Source organism: Diabrotica virgifera, chromosome 9, assembly GCF_917563875.1.
Source record: "Diabrotica virgifera virgifera chromosome 9, PGI_DIABVI_V3a".
Lineage (NCBI taxonomy): Eukaryota > Metazoa > Arthropoda > Insecta > Coleoptera > Chrysomelidae > Diabrotica > Diabrotica virgifera.
In genome coordinates, this window is record NC_065451.1 from 217,909,479 (window position 1) to 217,924,390 (window position 14,912).

At 33.1% G+C, this 14,912-nt stretch overlaps 1 protein-coding gene across 2 annotated transcripts in view; it reads right to left on the reverse strand.

Annotated features, from left to right (window-relative positions):
• The window catches only part of LOC126891646 (somatostatin receptor type 2-like), a 525,450-nt gene extending 522,908 nt beyond the window's left edge, over window positions 1–2,542 (reverse strand). For both annotated transcript variants that reach the window (XM_050660870.1, XM_050660871.1), the window contains exon 1: window positions 2,141–2,542. The gene's annotated coding sequence lies outside the window, so the exon portion shown is untranslated. The remainder of the gene's footprint in view (window positions 1–2,140) is intronic.
• Window positions 2,543–14,912: the final 12,370 nt, after the last annotated feature.

The window sequence follows — 14,912 nt, forward strand, 5'->3', positions numbered from 1 at the left end:
AATTCAGTCGTTCTAAATATGAAAAAATAGAATAAATTTTTCTACGGGTAACAGTTAAAAAGTTATTCTAATTGTTTATAAGTAAGTAAAATATCGACATGTTTTTGCAAAATAATTTTACACTCTTTAAAATTACTTTTTGTCATTTTTTTAATTACTTTAATAGTATAAATGTTCTTCTTTCATAAACTGTCCAAAGTATTAGTGTAACCTCATAATTTTCTGACTTATAGTGTTGCAAAAAAAAATGAATTTGGGATAAACAAATTAAATAACTTTTAAACTATTTGACCAACTGATTTGAAATTTAGGGTATGATTTAAGCACCAGAAGTCTCATCATTCCGTGTAATAACAAGGTTCCAAGTGAATTTTTACATAAGTTATGAATATTTATAAAAACTCAAAATTTATGATTTATTTTGTAATTTTCTAAGCAAGCAATAAGATAGACATATTCAGCGAACGCCATATTGAAGTTTTTTTATACGATTTATGAGTTTCTTACTCTCAAATTTGTTTAAAATTCTTAATTTTTTAGTAATAGACGAAAAAAGCAAAAATTTACTGTTTTTTGATTTTTATTTGTTTATAACTATGTATATCATCAAAATCGGCTGCAGGAAACATAAAGGTTATTAATATAGATGTCCATACTACTCAAAAAATTGGGTTTCGGCCTGTTGGGGGATGTGTCACGAGAAAAATCTTATTTCTCTGGACTATAAGACCAATAATTACGTATTGTTACGAAAGAAAATTACTTCGAAGGATATTTGGCGAAAAAACGACAGACAATCAGTGGACACAAAGAACAAGCAAAGAGTTAGAAGAATTGTATAAGGAGACTAATACAATAATTGCAGTAGTAAGAGGTAGTATTAAGAGCACAAAGATGGCTAGAACGTGTCCAAAGAATGATCCAAGTTAGAATGCCCAACATTTTGTTAAGCGCTACAATAAGTCGTAAAAATAGAAAAGGAAGGCCTAGGATCAAATGCCGCATATAAACATACAAAAAAAAATTACTAAGAATAATCAAAGAAAGAAAAATATAATACTTGGGCCTTGTGTTGAGAGGAGAAAGATATGAATTACTTCAAATCATATTGAAAGGTAAAGTACAGGGCAAAAGATCAGTAGAAAAACACCAGAACTCGTGTCTGAAAGGCCTGAGAAGATGGTTTACCCGCTCATCCGCAGAAATTTTTCGTGCAGCAGTTTCCACAGCTACAATTGCCATTTGGATGGCCAACTTTCGAAAAGAGACGGCGCAATAAGAAAAAGAAGGACCAAATGGAGTTAATGACGACCTTGGATCTCCAACGAGTCGTTAATGACGACTCGTTGGACTGACGATCTCCAATCTCAATTAATAGTCACTAATAAATAATTGCTAATTTATAAAGTCGTCCTAAAACCGATATGGAGTTACGGAATTCAATATTGTGCGGGACAGCATGTTATCAAACAAATATCGAAATGCTACAAAAATTCTGGTCAAAAGTACCTACTTAGTATTATCCTAAACGCTCCACAGTACCATTGATTAATAACTATTACACTGGGTAGTTTTTAATCAATGATAGTACGTAACTAACAGTATTATCGCTTGTGATTTTAAAATGAAATCTGTTAAAGAAGAAATATGCTACTTTTCTCAAAAGTATGATGAACGGATATAAAATCACCCCAATTATTTGCTGAACCCCTAATGAAATTTTTTTCGAATCCAGACAAAACTGATAAATATTTTTGAAAAATTTAAACTCGGAGTGAAAGATATTATTACTGAGATTCAAAAGTTCCTGAAAACTTTTATAATGTTTATGGGTGAAAATAAAAGAGAAAATTTAGGGTGATTTTTAACTGCAAATATTTCATTCAAAAGAAATTTTCTATTTATTCTAAGGAACTTTCGGCCCTCGGTAATAACGTAAGTTTTCATTCTGCGTTTAAGTTTTTCAAAAACACTCATTAGTTTTCTCAAGATTCGAAAAAAATCAATTTATTTAAAACACATTGAAAATTTTGACAGGCGAAATTTTGGGCCTTTCCATTTAAATGCGATGTTTAATAAAAAATAACTGTAGCACATAAAATAATAGAGCAAAAATATATTCTTTGTAATTTTTTCTTACCTTATAAATTGTTGAAACTTGAAGAAACAGAAGTAGTTTTTATTAGTTGATTTGTCGTCGACAGTGTACAAAGCTGCACTACTAGACTGTTTTAACATTTTTAAAAATTATCTTTAATGTCATTCTATTTATCTAATATTTACTGCAAAAAACTGTAATGCTTGAACCTTAATTAAATATTTTTTATTTCCAAAATAAAAAAATGTTTCGCACTTAATTTAATAGCGGTGTCCCAATCCCAATTCGGTTCCCTATTTTTCTCTCACTATCCCCTTAAGCGCTCGCATTTTTTCAACATGTGTTTTCGCCGGCCCGATTACGCGCTTTTTGCGAAAGCTCGACCCGCAATGAAAACTCCGACGTGTTTTGTTCGGAGCGCACAAAAAGAATATATCACAGAAGGGAAACTCCAAACTCGCGGTATCAGCAGGAACATGAACCGTAGAGATGGATGTTGTAGTTTTGTACATACTAGAGATGCGTGGTGTGGGTGGTCGTGTCTGCATGCGTGGTCTCTGCGCGTTTACTTCGCTATTTGGGGTGACTTGCAGGATAAGTATTTTCTTAAATGGTAGTTTTTGTTATCTTTTAGCTAAAAGTTTCGTATTATTTGCTAATCTAAAAGTTCGTAAATAAGATCGTTAAGGCTAGACAATTAAAATTACAGGATTAGATCTAAACCAGTAGTCCATTCTTTCACGGTTTTTGCTCTAAATTTTAAAGAACCGCTTGGATTGACATGAAATTTGGCATACGTATAGCTTACATGTCAAAAAAAAGTGATATTGTGCCGATGTGTGCTTTTGCCATGGGGGTGACTTTCACCCCCCGTTGGGGATGAAAAAATATATGTCCAAAATAAGTCTGGAAATGGGTAAACTGACTAATTTTAAGTAACTTTTGTTCTATAGAACTTTTTCGCCAAGTCAACACTTTTCGAGTTATTTGCTAGTGAATATGTTCATTTTTCAACAAAATAACCAAATTTTTAGACGGTTTTTCGCAAATAACTCAAAAAGTATTTTGTCGAAAAAAACATTCTTAGCAAAAATATAGCTTAAAAAAAGTAAAAAAAAAATGGTGCACGCATTAGGTCTCTGGATCTCGTAGAACCAGAGTTATAGCCAATGAAAAATAGATTCATATTCACCAAATTTCAAATAGAATATGTCGACGTGAAATATCCAAAAAATTAAGCACTTTTTGGGGAAAACCCATTATAACTTTTTTAAAGTGTTATTTAAAATCTTTATTTTTGGTTTTACAAAAAGTTTCCAGCATTAAATTTAAGCAAGTTACCCTCAAAATAAAGTTGGCCCCTTTTGTTTTTGCAAAAAAAAAATCGGGAAAACCACCCCCTAATTAGCAACTTAAATGAAATTAATCGTTACGGCTCCATAAATTATTTTACTTATGTTGTATTTATATGATCTGTAAGTTTTATCGATTCAAAGTGATTATTTTTAAAAAAATTTGGTTTCAAAGTAAAATTTTTAAAAATCTCGAAAAACAAAAAAAGGCAGATTTGCTTTTCTGAATATCATGTATTTTTTTGTTTTTCTGTTAGACAAAAATTGATTAAGATTTGGTGTTTCTAAATTTGCATACATTCGTGATCAATGACGGGTTCAACCCCTTTTAACTACAGCCCATTCAATAATAAGGACTTTGAACCAATGAAACTTACAGATTATATAAACAATATATACACGAGTCAAGAAACTTGTGAAGTCGTAACGATTAAATTCTTTTAAGATATTAATTAGGGGGTGATTTTCTCGTTTTTCTTTACCAAAACCAAAAGGGAAGAACTTTATTTTGAGCGTAACTTGGTTAATTTTGATGCTGGAAATTTTTTTTATAAAACAAAAATGAAGCTTTTTTTAAACACTTTAAATATGTTTTAATGAGTTTTCCCCGAAATGTGCTTCATTTTTGGTTATTTCACGTTAAATTATTCCATTTGGAATTTGACGAATATGAACCTATTTTTCATTAGCTATAACTCTGCTTTTACTAGGTGTAGAGACGTGATATATACACCATTTTTTTAATTTTCACAGGCTATATTTTTGCAAAAAATGTTTTTTCGACAAAATACTTACTATTTGAGTTATTTGCGAAAAACCGTCTAATAGTGTGGTTATTTGTTGAAAAAATGAACATATTCACCGCCAAATAACTCGAAAAGTATTGACTTAGTGAAAAAACTCTATAGAACAAAAGTTACTTGAAATCAGCCAGTTTATCCATTTCCTGACTTTCTTTGGACGAATATTTTTTCACCCCCAAGAGGGGGTGAAAACCACCCCTAGGGCAAAAGCACATATCACTTTTTTTCTTTGACTTGTTAGCTATGTGTATGCCAAATTTCATGTCAATCCAAGCGGTTCTTTAAAATTTAGAGATTTTGCAATATTTTACCGTAAAAGAACGGACTACAGTGTTTTTCAATCTTTTTGATTTCGCGACCCCTTTACAGGTTGAAATATTCTGGCGACCCCCTTGTATCATAGAAAGCCAAATAAATAATGTAATTAAAGGCTACATACGTTAGGTAATGATTTTTTTCTATTTTGGTACATTTCTCTGTTATTCACGCGGGCCAAAAATTAAAGAACAGCCAATATTTTGCTTTGCAGTTTGACGAATCTACAGATGTTTCCGATTGTGCACAGTTTGTAGTATTTGTGCGCTTTGAAGCAGATGACAGTATCGCAGAAGAAATATTATTTTGTAGAGCACTTTCTGTAAACACTACTGACAAGGGTTTGTACGATATGTTTTTAGAAAGTACTTGCGACTGCAATATTCATTTGAAAAAATGTATCGCTATTTGTAGCAATGGCGCTAAAGCTATGACTGGCAAAAGTAGCGAACTCATTGCAAAATAAAATTGATAATGCCAAACATATCCTGCACATACTGTTTTCTTCTTGGACAGGCTCCAGCTGCTAAGGTAGTACCTTCTGATTCAAATGACATTCTTAAGAAGGTAATAAAAATTGTGAATTCTATCAAAGTATCTTTGCAAACTCTGCTATTCAGAATCGTTAGTGAAGATATGGGCTCGCTTCATAAACATCTCCTTTATCACCCAGAGGTCGGGTGGCTATCCAAAGGAAAGGTATTGACAAGAGTTCTGGAACTAAGAGCTTAATTGTAAATTTTCTTACAAGATGCAAAATCTAAATATGCTTATCGTTTTTCTGACCATATTGGCTCTTAAAATTAGCTTTTTGGCAGACCTTTTTAGGCACCTTAATAATTTGAACAAGAACCTTTAAGGCAGAGAAGGGAATATTTTAACAGCTAAAGGTAAAGTTAAAGCAATTCCTGCAAAACTTCGTTTTTTGTCAACCTCCCTGCAAAACAAAATACTTGAGTCTTTTCCATGTGTTCAGAAGATTGTTGAAGATAGTGGCGAACAGACCAAAGTTTTGCTGTATCGGCTCACATTCCTTGCATGATACAGAGCTTGCATAATTTAGAAGAGCAACTTTTGACATACTTTCCAGACTTGCACTCTGAAGTTGATAATGGGCGTAGATGAATTTTAAACCCCTTTTTTGGACAAATCAATAGATCTGGCTGATGTCACCATAAAAATAAAAGAATGTCTTCTAGATTTAGGTGCTGATGGCATACTTAAAATGGAATTTTATTCGCCGTATAAGTTTCGACGTATTTTGGATGTAAAAAGAAAACACTAAGCTGGCAAGGGAAGCTTTTAAATTATTAGTGCAATTCGCCACTTCATACTTGTGTGAACTGGCATTTTCCTCAAGGGTAGACATTAAAACTGAACAAAAATAGGCAATTAGGAAATGATTTGATTATTAGCGTTTCAAAAATAGCACCACAATTTAATAAAATTTTGAAAAATAAACAAGCACATCCTTCCCACTAAAATTGTTTTTTTTTTGTCTAAGAGTCTCAACTTTTTCTTTCAGTCGGCGACCCCCCTAGTAAGTCTTCGCGACCCCCGTAGGGGTCACGACCCACAGATTGAAAAACACTGATCTAAACGATTTATTAAATTAACTTCTGGAAACGGCATTGGAAAAGATGCCTGTTTTAGCAGAGAATAATTACAAGCTGCAGTTCCTGAGAACTGTTCATACTGCTCAAACTTGACCAGTGCAGAGCATTACAGCATCAGTGAAGACATTATAAACAAGACGATCGTAATCTTTAAGCCATTATCTTTCTTTTTCGGAGTTTTTTTTATTGATTTTAGGATTATTATTTCTTTCATATAGAATAGTTATTTATGAAACAGTTCGTGAAGTATGATTTTTGCGAACGCACGAGCGACAACGGAGCGAGTGCTATACATCGTTCGCAAAAAGTACTTCACGCACAGTTTCATACAATATTTTATCTACGATAAACAAATAAAAAAACTGCAACTCTTCGTCACTGAAATTCATTTCTATCCTACAATTTTCAGAACTTTGATATTTAAAAATCCTAACTACTTTCAAACCACAAAACTGTCAAAAATTTTGTTGTGTCATTGTTTATATTGTCATCACCATGACAACACCAAAGTTAAGAATATTTGATTATATGAATTTGTGCCAAAAAACCCATTGAAAGTGTGCGAAAAAGTAAATCCCATTTAAAATACATTGTTACTTCACGGACACTTTAAACCCTTCACGCACTGGCTATCTATAATGACAGTTTTCACAAACTAAAAACTTATACATAATATGACATAGAGTAGATAAAGTATTTTTTTATTATTTTTGGGTAATTACTTGTCTAGGCGTGCTTTCTTGCATTGTAGTCTGAAAGGATCTTCTATTAATATTTCTTTTTCTGCCTCTACTGTTACTAGCAGTACCCGTATTTACCTCTTCGACATTAATAATATTGCTTTGTAAATTTTTGCCAGTTTGCCTGTGGCCTCTATAGCAGTAATCATTACACTTCAAACCTTGTTTAATACAACGAAATTACTTGAAACATTCTTTCAAACACTTATTCAAACACTTATGTCAAACACATTATCAAACCTTGATGAATTTGATAGTAAATCATAAAAAAGTTCTGAGAGATTACAGTTTCAGTAGGCGGAAGCATCGTTATATTAATTTTTTTTGCACTTTCCTTTTTGAAACTTTTAACAGCTCAGTTCATTGAAATATACTCCAATGCCTCTTCTACCACTATAAAGGATCGGTACTATTTTATATCCAGTACAGTCGGAAAAATTAAAGAATACCCATGAACGAACATATAAAACACGCTGTATTTTCCTGTCACCGTGTCACAAAGAAAATTGACCAGTGCAAGTACATGTAACAATAATTGTTACATGTACTTGCGCTGGCCAATTTTTTGTGTGACACGGTGACAGGAAAATACAGCGTGTTTTATATGTTCGTTCATGGGTATTCTTTCATTTTTTCTACTGTAGATACTTTTATTTGGCTTTGTGAAGTGTTTGATAAATTGTGGCTTCCTCAGTCATTAAAAATCTCATTAGACATGAAACTGAAAAAAACTGGACAAATCATTATAGAAAAATGTTTAAAGGTACATTCCAATGTACCTTCCAACTTGTCGTTCTATCGTTTTCGAGGTCTGCCAATTGAGGAACCATCTCTCGCCGTATTTGCTTTTCTGTTTGTTGTCATTTGGCTTATATGTTCATTCCATTCTATTCTTCTGTTTATTACCCATTTATTGATGTTCTCCACTTTGCATCTCCATGGTATATCTGTACTTCTAGCTATGATAACTGTTTTGTAAATTCTGACTTTCATTTCATTCCTGATATTTTTATTTTTCCATATTGTTTTATTTAAACAACCTGAGCCTCTATTTATTCTATTCACTATTCACTTTAGCTTCCAGTTCTGCTTCGAGCTTTCCGCAGCTAGATAGTGTAATGCCTATATATATTTAAACTCCATCACTTGTATTATCTTACCCTCAGCTCTAATTTACATCTTAGTAGACTTGCTGTTATAACCATGCATGATCACGTTGAACAACTGAGGATTCAGGGAATCTTCCTTTTTTTTCCATTGTTCGATTCAATTGGGTCAGTCAGAAAATTTTTTCAAAATTTAATATTTCGTTAATGATTTTCTGTAGTATGGAAAATAGTACTAAATAATGACATATTTATGTTAAAAGAGCCATAAAAGTAAACTATAAAGAAGACAAACATATCGTTAGATGGATCCTTACAATTTATTAATTTTAAGTAGTAAAAATAACCATTAAACGTTTATACTACAACATTCAGTGTTAAGTAACAGTCTAATAAGTATCCAAATATTAAACAGAATTTGTGAATACATAATATTTTATTATTAGTAAAATTATCAGAGCATCCAAGGATAAAACAAATACACCGCCACTTATCAAAACGAGTGTTACTCAAAACCATTTTTTCCTAAAAACTTGGAACCGCTCAGGACCGTATTCAGTCCAAACAAATATTAATAGAAAATGGAAACTGATGATGATCACAGGTTAAATCAATACACATCACAAACACCTTTATCTGACTCAGCTGCAGCTATTTTAGTAAACAAAAACAACCAATGTACCTATATAACCTAAAAGCAATAGTTTTAAATTCTCTTAATAATTTTAAACTAAAAAATAAATTGTTAGCTGTTAATATTTCTCAATCTAAAGAAAATTCTCTTTCCCTCTAGTATCTAGAAGATTCAATAACCGAATCTGCATTTATTTTGAAACAAAACAATCTAGAGACTAACCATCCAAGACAAAATCTAACGAAATCTATCGAACGATAACGAAATTTCTAAAATGATTAAATTTGTTAATTATTGTTAATTAGATGATTAAAATTCTGTCAACGAACTTTCATCTTCAGGAGAAACCGAAATAATTTTACCAGACGCAAGAAGAAGAAGAAGAAAAAGACCGGATATTAGCTCGCAAAAACTTGTAACAAGAGATTATGAGGTGGAGAGAAATGAAACAGAGAGCGGGAAATAAAGAGGAATGGAAAAGACTTTTATACCCTATTCCACGAACATACGCCTGTTTTGGATTACTATGACAACGAATATTTTACTGTGCAAAATAAGAAGAACGAAAGTAAATTGCAAATTACATTGTTGTTTATTGGAATAATTATTAGCGCCATTTACTTTCGTACTTCTTATGTTGCACAGTAAAATATTCGTTGTCGAGGTAATCCAAAACAGGCGTATGTTCGTGGAATGGCCCATAGAAAATAATTTAAAGGAATAAAACAGGGAAGAGGGCTCATCTATCAGATTTAGCGTACCAAGGGCATAAAGAGTGAAGACGGTAGAGAGAGATAGAGAGATGGAGAGATAGAGAGATATAGAGATATGGAGAGATAGAGAGATATAGAGATATAGAGAAATAGAGAGATGGAGAGATAGAGAGATAGAGAGATAGATAGAGAGAGAGAGATAAAGGTGCTATGCAGCAACCTTGCTTTAGAGCCTTGTTAATGACATTCACTTGTTAATTTGTTGCCAGTTTTAGGGTAAAAACATGTAAAATACCAGTAATTTCAGTAATACTCTGGGACTCTGTTTTAGTAATTCGTTCGGTATACCTTGAGGTACGCATAACTTGCGATTTTTAGAATTCGTAATGAATTATCGACTTCCTGTACTGGTATTTCATCGTCTTAATCGTATTTTAGTTTATATGTTGTTCCACGTTAAGACGACAAAGGGACTACTACAGGTCTGCTACACATCCCCTACCATGTTCAAAATATTCCTGGAGAAAACCCTATAATCAAGGGAAATAAAGTGCGAAGGAATGGGTATATCAGTAAGGAACGAATATCTATATACCCTAAGTTTTTCTGACTACCAAATAGTGATCGCACAAAATAAAGATGACCTCAGTTTTATGATGAGGAAACTGTAACAAAAATATACAAAGAATGGGATGGAAATAAACCTAAAGAAAACTAACTACATAACAACAGAGAATACAGAAATAAAACAGCAGGAAATAGACGAAGGTAAACAAATCAGGGGAACAGATAAGTACAAGTATTTAGGTTATATAATATCGAACAAAGGAACAACTGAGGAAGATATAAAAAATAGACTAGGACAAACAATAGACTGCATACGAAAATTAAACCCGATAGTGTGGGATAAGAACATCAGCATAACAACATAAAGAAGAATATATAATACCATGACAAGAAGTATCCTCACGTATGGATGTGAAAGTTGTACAATACATAAGAAAACCAAAAATAAATAAAAAATATGAAAAAAATATTTTTAAGAAACGCTTTTCTTTAGTTACCAGTGATTAAAATTAAACATAAATATTATAAAAAAATTAACTAAAAAGCAAAAAATAAAAAAAAAAATTGAAAAAATCTAACACATTCCTCAAAAAAAAACGTGCTGCGTTTTCATCGAATAAACGGTTTTCGCCCCACGCTTTTCTTTAACGAATGTGTTAGATTTTTTCAATTTTTTCCATTTTTTGCTTTTTAGTTGATTTTTTATAATATGTTTAATTTTAGTCACTTGTAACTAAAGAAAAGCGTTTCTTAAAAATATTTTTTTCATATTTTTTTTTTCTTTTTAGTCTTACACTTTTCAAACATAAAAATATATCGTCATGTTTATTAAAATATGTTAAAACATGTGATGTACAAACATGAAAAGTGGTCGGAATCGGCAAAAACTTTCAAAACTTTATTGTTTATTTATGAAGCATAACGTAAACAATTAAGGTAAAAAATGAAATTATGTATCGTTCTGAAGCTATTTCCTTGTGGCATTTTTATGATTAACTATTTATTGGGAAATAAGCCACAAATAATTTTATTAATTCTTTAATAAAATTATTTTTTTAATTGTGGCTTATTTCCCACTAAATAGTTAATCATATGTATATTTCATATAATTAGCTACAATCTGTAAAAGTTTCCAAGTTTCTTCATTGTAAAAAACAAGAGAATTTAATCAATTTCCATTAGAATCGTTTTTTTTTTATTTAAACAATTAATAAACACAAATTTTTTTTATTGACTATTCGTGTAATGTTAAAAATATTGAAGTAAAGAAAAGTGTTAAATAAGAGCAACAGAGATGGAATTCTTAAGGAGAAGTTGCAGAGTAACAAGGAGAGATAGAACAAATAACACAGAGGTAAACAGAAGAATGGGAGTGAACTCAGACATAACAGACTACGTCGAACAGAAGAGAATAACCTGGTACGGACATGTCAGAAGAGCAGACCAAAATCGTTGGATAAACCGGATAACAGAGTGAAGCCCGATAGGAAAAAGGAAGAGAGGCAGACCCCGAAGATCCTTCAGAGATGAAGTGGATGAAGCAATGGAGAGAAGAAATCTACAGGAAGGGGACTGGCAAGACAGAAAGAGCTGGAGAGAACAGTTGAGTGGAAATCCTTAGTATATATATGTTGTTCCACTTCATAGGTTATGTTTATCTCTATGTAAAGCTATGCAGAACTATGACCACTAAGTTAGTACCTAGCTTCGCACAAGCCCTAGTAGCTTTATAAAGATCGGTTTTAACTATCCAATTTACAAAACGTCCATTCTACAATCAGATACCATCCTGTTAGTTTTCCACTCTCACTAAAAATACCCTTACAATTATGTTATCAAACATGTTCAGAATTTTGGCTTTGATAAAGCTACCGACGGAGTTATCAGTCGACGCCGACGTCTTGTTTGTTTAGGATATAGATGTGATTATAAATCGCTAAGTACTGCTATCTGTTTAATATGTGTACCTATTTTGAAGTTAAACTAATTAGGAGAATTTTATATAAAATGATCTTTAGAGCAGTGAGACAAGAAATTCAACAACAGAGTGGATTAGTTATCAATGAATAAACTGATTTAGGTATAAAATCTATTGCAGAGGGTGAATTATTGACAATACTCAAATTATCTTATATTATTTATTACTCCATTCCTTTTTAATCTTTTTATTTTGTATCTTCTTCTGTTCTATACCTCTCATACCTCTTTTTTCTCCCTAACTTGACCTTTATTTCCCTAACTAATTGGCTTAGCGTTACCAGTATTAATTTTATATTTGACAATGGTAGTTCTTCCCGTAGGGCAGGTGGTGCAGGACAGGGCAGGGTATGGTGCTGATAGGAAAGGCATTCAGGCATCAAATATCCAAAAATCTTTTCAGACCATAATAATGAAAAAACCTTCTCCAAACGAAATAAAAACTTATACTGAAATGATGGCATCTCCTGAGGTAAAATGTTCCGGAAGTAAAATGAGCCTCCATTCGGATCTCCGGGTGAGGACTATCTCAGGGGGAACACCATTGCAGGTTAGAAAAATCAGGATAGGGTCTTGGAATCTTGGTAGTCTTACAGGTAAGAGTCTGGAGTTAGTGGATGCGCTCAAACGAAGAAGAGTTCAAATTGCTTGTATTCAAGAAACTAGGTGGAAAGGACAAAGGGCGAAAGAACTAGGTGATGGATATAAATTGTGGTATGTAGGGAGTAGTAACACTAGACATGGAGTTGGTATAATTGCTGATAGTGAAATGAAAGATAACGTAGTAGAAGTTGTAAGAACGAGTGATAGAACGATGTCAGTGAAATTTGTAATTGATAAAGAGGTATTGAATGTTGTGTGTGTATACGCTCCTCAAACAGGTCTGGGTGAGAATGAAAGAAGAGCTTTCTATGATCAATTAGGTGACGTACTGAGTGATATTCCAGCGGAGGAGAAAGTTATAATAGGAGGTGATTTCAACGCACATGTGGGCCAAGCCAAGACAGGATATGAAACAATATATGGGGGATTAGGCTTTGGAACTAGAAATGAAGCTGGAGATGACATGCTAGAATTAGCAACAGCATTGGATATGGCGATTGTTAACACATTCTTTAAAAAGAGAGAAACTCAACTTATTACCTACAAAAGTGGACAACATCAATCTTAAATAGACTACTTCATGATAAGGAAAGAAGACATACGTGAATGCAAGGACTGCAAGGTAATAGTTAGTGAGACAGTAAGCCAACAACATAAGCTGCTTGTTCTGGACATCGAAGTAAAAAGCGAAACTAAACAAAAATATCGGAGAGGACCACAAAAAATCAAGTGGTGGATGCTAAAAGATGAGAAGGAAGATCTATTCAGGGAAAGAATAGTAGAAAAAATATGTTGGAACATGAAAGGAAGCCCTAACACAATTTGGAGAAAAATGGCCAATATTATTAGAGAGACGGCTATTGAAATACTTGGGAAAACGTCAGGAAAGAAGTTTGAGGATAAAGAGACTTGTTGGTGGTCAAATGAAGTACAAGGAAAAATAAAAGAGAAGAGAAAATTATATAAAAAGTGGCAAGAAACCAGATCGGACATAGATCTTCAAAACTATATGGTCGCCAAAAAGGAAGCGAAAGTAGCAGTAGCAAAAGCTAAAGCAGAAGCGTATTCAAACCTATACGATCAACTTGATACCAGGGAAGGCGAAACGAAGATATATAAAATAGCCAAACAGAGAGCAAAGAAAGCAAAAGATTTTAATCAGATTAGATGTACCCGAGATGAAAATAATAAAATACTAGTTCACGAAAAGGATGTCAAAAAGAGATGGAGAAAGTACTTTGACAGCTTATTAAATGAAGAATTTGACAGACAGCCTGTAGAGTCAACGGAGACAGTAGCAGCAATGGTCACCAAAATAACCAACGAGGAAGTGGCTCAAGCGCTTCAAAAAATAAAGAAAGGAAAAGCGGTAGGACCAGATGATATTCCTGGGGAAGTATGGAGAGCATTGGGAGAGACAGGAACAAGGTGGCTAGCAGGTCTATTTAATAGAATTATGGTAGTTGGACAAATGCCAGACGAATGGAGAAGCAGTATACTGGTACCTGTTTACAAAAACAAGGGAGATATACAACAATGTACAAACTACAGGGCTATAAAACTGCTTAGCCACACCATGAAAATATGGGAAAGAGTAATTGATAGACGGATACGTGAAGAGACCGAAATATCCGAGAATCAATTTGGCTTTATGCAGGGTAGATCAACAACAGATGCAATTTTCATTATAAGGCAGTTGATGGAAAAATACAGGAGTAAAGAAACAAACGCTCATATGGTATTCATTGATCTTGAGAAAGCATATGATAGAGTTCCTCGAGAGATTCTGTGGTGGGCACTCAATAAGAAAGGAGTCCCTGGTGAATATGTAAAGATTGTGAGGGATATGTATGAGGGAGTAACGACTAGTGTTAGGACAGGTGTGAGAGAGACTGATAAATTTCATGTGAAAGTAGGATTGCATCAAGGTTCTGTGCTTAGTCCGTATTTATTCTCATTAGTTTTGGACCAGATAACAGCGAAAATACAGGGTAACATTCCATGGTGCTTAATGTATGCTGATGATGTCGTGTTAGTAGGAAATAGTGAAAGAGACTTAGAACAAAAACTGGAACAGTGGAGACAAGCTCTGGAGGAAAAAGGTTTAAAACTTAGTAGGACAAAAACAGAGTATTTGGAATGTTCATTTAAAGATGGAGCTACTACAAATAAAGTGGTATCTTTGGATGGTGAAATGATTGTAAAAAGCAATAGTTTTAAGTACCTAGGATCGGTATTCGCAACCTCTTTGGCACACGGTCGTATAATGGTCCTGGTCGCTCCGGTATCCACCAACAATGTGCACTAACCATTTATTTCTTCTTCTTCTTCTTCTTCTTCTTCTTCTAAGGCACTACAGCCCAAATTTAGCCTTAGCCTCCTTTATTT